The sequence below is a fragment of the Oratosquilla oratoria genome, chromosome 22, assembly GCF_046742065.1.
Source record: "Oratosquilla oratoria isolate Oo_2021 chromosome 22, ASM4674206v1, whole genome shotgun sequence".
Classification (NCBI taxonomy): domain Eukaryota; kingdom Metazoa; phylum Arthropoda; class Malacostraca; order Stomatopoda; family Squillidae; genus Oratosquilla; species Oratosquilla oratoria.
In genome coordinates, this window is record NC_134798.1 from 40,657,895 (window position 1) to 40,662,894 (window position 5,000).

Here is a 5,000-nt window from a genome sequence, read left to right on the forward strand (position 1 = left end):
ATGTACCGCAGCCATACTATGTTGGAGAGAATAATCTTATTTAATATTCTAGTTTCAAAAAACTCCTTATATAAATTACTCAGTACGGGAGAGAGAGGATTACCCATGCTCATACCAAATTTCTGAGAATAAAAATTTTCATTAAATTGGAATTTACAGTCTTTAACACATAATCTAATCAGTTCCATTAAGGTGTCTGAGGGTAATGGTAAATCTACCGCCGTGAAAGTGATTTGAAGTTTAGTGTATATCGTAAACCAACCAATGTTTGTTCATATATACACTATTATTCCTCACACCCTGATGTCGTAAAACTATCTGCTTTTTATTCGATGTTCCTTAGGGCCCTGCGCATTTGCAGTCCAGAGTACATCGATGATGAAATAAGATGTATTTATGATATTGGTACTAAGCTGCAATACCCCACACATGTTCTTGATACAAGTGTTACTAGGCCGGGGTGACGTAACGTCATGTGACCAAACGTCCTTAAAGTAAACATACGTCTCAACCTGATTATGAAGCATCTTGTGTGTCTTTCCCATGTTCCTAGCTTGTCTACTACTTTATGTATATATATGTATATATCCACCTATGTCTCTGTAACTGTGTATTCCTTGATAGTCTTAAATAGACGAAAACGTTCGGACTAAGCTTCTTATATCCCAGTGGTTTTTTCTGCATATATATATGTATATCTATCTATCTATATATATATATATATATATATATATATATATATATATATACAGGTATATAAAAAGATATATATATATATATATATATATATATATATATATATATATATATATATATATATATATATATATCCGTGTATACATGTGTAAATTTGTACATGTATACATATATACGTATGTATAGGGGCCAATGGCAAGAAGTGGTAGGCCTAAAGACATACGTCAGAGAGATTCATCTCCCTTCCCATTCAGCTCCCAGGATATCTTGCTTGATTTATAAGTGACAGCACACTACACTAACATGCTACTTCCTTTTGCTATTTTGTTTGAGTACAAACGACTACGGTTACGATCTTTTGTTTTTAAATTCTCCAAATATCAAATTACTCCTCCGTCATACAGTGAGAAGCTGAATGACGAGCTAAGAGAAGTTAAACCTAAAATACAAATGTTAGATACACTGTTGAAATGTTCTTACGGAAGTCTAGAATATTATAACCGATGTCATTTCTACTCATTTTACTTGAGGAGACCAGAGGACCGGCGACTGATCTCGAGTCCTTCGGCTATCCGAGCACATTGGGCAAAGGTGATGAGCTCTGTTACAGCTAAGCACATCATGGTGTAAGCTCCTCTTATCTGAAAGTGCAACGGTATAACAAATATAACAGAAAACACAAAAATATAGATTGATGAACTTAGAAATTTATTGAAATCATAAAACACTCCTTCATCACAAACATTTAATGGGCGTGGATGTAGTATAGATGAGAGTAAAAGGGAAGAAATAGGCAGTATGTTTGTGAAAAGAAAGATGGACGTGTTGGCTTTGAGTGAAAATAAGTTGAGAGGGAGGGGCGAGTGTAAGTTTGGGAGTGTAGTTGGGAGGTTCTCAGGAGTAAAGAGATGAGAAGGTGTGGCTATAATTGTAAGTGAAGAGAAATGTGAGTGTGTACTGGAGTGGAAGGAGGTTTCTTCAAGGTTAATGTGGATGAAAGTGAAACTGGGAGGGGAGATGTGGGTTTTTGTAAGTGCATATGGGCCTGGTAGTGAGGAGAGTGTAGAAGAAAGGGAGGCTTTTTGGATGGACTTAAATGAGTGCACAGAGGGATTAGGGAGAAACGTCAATGTAGTAGCATTGGGAGACCTTAATGCTAGGGTAGGAAATGAACCAATAGACGGAGTGGTTGGGAAGTGTGGAGTGCCAGGAAAGAATCGTAGTGGAGAGTTGATGGTGGAGATGTGTCTCGAAAGAGAGTTGATGATAGCATATACAATGTTTAGGAAGAAAGTCAAACATAAGTGCACATGGGAGAGTGGTGGATTAAAGGGTGGTAGATAGAGCATTAATGGACAATGTAGTTGTAGATAGGAGTATAATAGGAAGAGTTAAGGATGTATATGTTCTAAGGGGAGAGAGTGGGGGAATATCAGATCATTTTTGGTGGAAGGTAAGTTGAGACTGGAGGATAGATGAAGAAAGAGGAAAACGACACAATGTAGGGAGGTGCTTCGAGTGAACTGCTTAAATGAGAAAGAAAAAGAGAGCAGTATAAGAAGAAGCTGAGAGAGGAGTGGGAGGGAGTGAAGGATGGTTCAAGGAGGGAGTCACGAGGTGTGCAAAGGAAATAGAAGGAAGGGTAGTGAGTGGTGGGATGAGGAAGCAAAGAAGGTTGTAGAAGAAAAAAAAGCGAGCTTTCACAGATTGATCACAAAATGGGATGAGGGAATCATATGAGAGGTACAAAGAGAAGAGAAGAGAAGTAAAGCAAAGGAGGTAAAGAGGAGAGCAGATGTGAAATGGGGTAAGAGTATGACAGAAAATTTTGTGAGTAATAAAAATGTTTTAGACAAAAATTAAGAGAAGAGGAGGCGAATCAAGTAGAGAAGAAAAGGTAAAAGGTGCAGATGGAGAGATGATAATGGAAGAGAAGGCAGTAAGAGGAAGATGGGCAGAGTATTTTAGGGAGTTGCTAAATGTGAATGAAGGATAGGGAGGAAAAAGTAGTTGTAGTGGGAAGTGCTAAGAAAATGACCGTGATGAATGAGGAAAATGCAGGAAAAATAAGGAATGACGAAATGAAGGCAGTTGTTAAGATGATGAGAGCAGGAAAGGCACCTGATCTGGATAGATGTCATGCAGAATGTTTGAAGAAAGGAGGTACAATGATGGTGGACTGGCTGGTGAGGTTATTTAATGTTTGTTTATGAGAGTGTAGAGTGCCGGAGAACTGGAGGAGTGCTTGTATAATTGTACTTTATAAGGGAAAGGGGGGGCAAGTGTGAGTGTAGTAGTTTCAGAGGGATCAGCTAGTTAAGTGTAGTTGGGAAGGCTTATGGGAGGGTATTGATTGAGAGGATTAGGAGAGGAACAGAGAGGGTAATTGGTGAGGAACAATGTGGGTTTAGGACAGGTAGAGGTTGCGTAGATTAGATTTTTGTGGTAAGACAGATATGTGAGAAAGCTATAGGAAAAGGTAAGGATGTTTTTGGGGCTTTTATGGATCTGGAAAAGGCTTATGACAGGGTAGACAGGAAGGCACTTTGGGATATACGGGATAGGAGGAAAGCTTTTAGGAGCTGTCAAGAGTTTTTACGAAAGTAGTAGAGCGTGTGTCAGAGTTAGAAATGGAGAGAGTGTGTGGTTCGAGGTAAAGGTGAGACTTCGTCAGGGATGTGTTATGTCGCCCTGGCTGTCCAATTTATACATGGATGGGGTGGTGCGAGAGGTGAATGCAAGGATGGTGGGTCAGGGATTAGAGATGATAAAAGAAATTGGAGAAAAGTGGGAGGTAAGCCAGCTGTTGTTTGCGGACGACATTGCGTAGCAAGATCAGAGGAGGGATTGAGAAAGTTAGTGACAGAGTTTGGGAAAGTGTGTAAAAGAAGGAAGTTGAAAATAAATTTGGGTAAAAGTAAGGTGATGAGATGTACAAGGGGTGAAAGTGGCAGCAGACTAGAAGTGAGTATCAAGGGAAAGAGACTGGAGGAAGTGGATAGTTTTAGATACTTGGGTGTGAATATGGCAGGAAGAGGAGTGGAGGTGGAGGTAGAATGTAGATTGAGAGAAGCGAGTAAATGCCTTGGTGGATTAAAAAGTGTAATGAGAAATAGACATTTGGGAATCGATCCTAAGAGAAGATTGTATGAAGGAGTGATTGTACCGACAGCACTGTAGGGGGCAGAAACATGAAATGTAAGAGAGGAAGAGAGAAGGAGTTTGAATGTGTTTGAGATGAGGTGTCTGAGAAGTATGATAGGGGTTACTAGGTTGGATAGAGTGATAAATGAGGAGGTGAGGAGGAGAACGAGGGTGGAAAGGTAGTAGGGATATAGGGTGAATAAAAGAGTATTAGGATGGTTTGGATACATGGAAAGAATGAGTGAAGAAAAACTAGTAAAAGAGGTGTGGAAGGCAAATGTGAAAGGAGTGAGCATGAGGGGGCGACCTAGGATGAGATGGATGGATGGGGTAAAAGGGGCTTTGGGGAAGAGGAGAATGTCTGTTGAGGAAGGACGGGAGAGGACAGAAGACAGGGGTAAGTGGAAATGGTTGCATATGGATGATGTTGTGATGCATGAGGTGGAATGGGTGAGTATGTGTGAGAAAAATTTGACGCAGCCCGAAGCGATTTCTCCCCGTCTTCTCCTTTTCTGCACGAGCGGACGGAGAGGGGGAGGGGGTCGCCGATTTAATGAAGCTGTTTTGCTGTGGATGTGATGTGTCTTGCGACACGGCTTCTGACCCAGGGCAGTGGACAAGATGCAGGGATGACCCGTCATCCAAGAGGTGCCAAGAAAAGAGGGAGAGAAGAGGGTGGAGGGGAGTGGAGTGTGATAGGGATGAAAGGGTGGGAGTGGTTTTTATGCTTTTGTTTTTTGGCTACCTCCCTTATAAGGAGGAAGAGAGCCTTTGGTATATGTATGTATGTATGTAGAAGTTAATAGTGATTACAGTATAGAAAATATATTAAGAAATGTTTAATGCATTCCGTTTGTTTACGAAACGTTGCACAATAGTGTCAACCATAACAGCACCTCACCACACGCTGCCAGATGCACGGTGACACCGAACTTGACGTGTTTGTGGGATTCGAACTGACGTGTTGGTTAATAAAAATGAGAGAAAAACGAAACAGAATTAAAAAAAATAATAAGGTTTTGAAGACTTTGTGGCATAGACTGAGACTATGAAAAATAAAGATAAAACAAAGAGGTATGAAAAATAAAGAGAAAACTAAGAGATATAAAAAAGATACAAAGAGACATGAAAAATAAATAGAAATTAAAAAGGTATGAAAA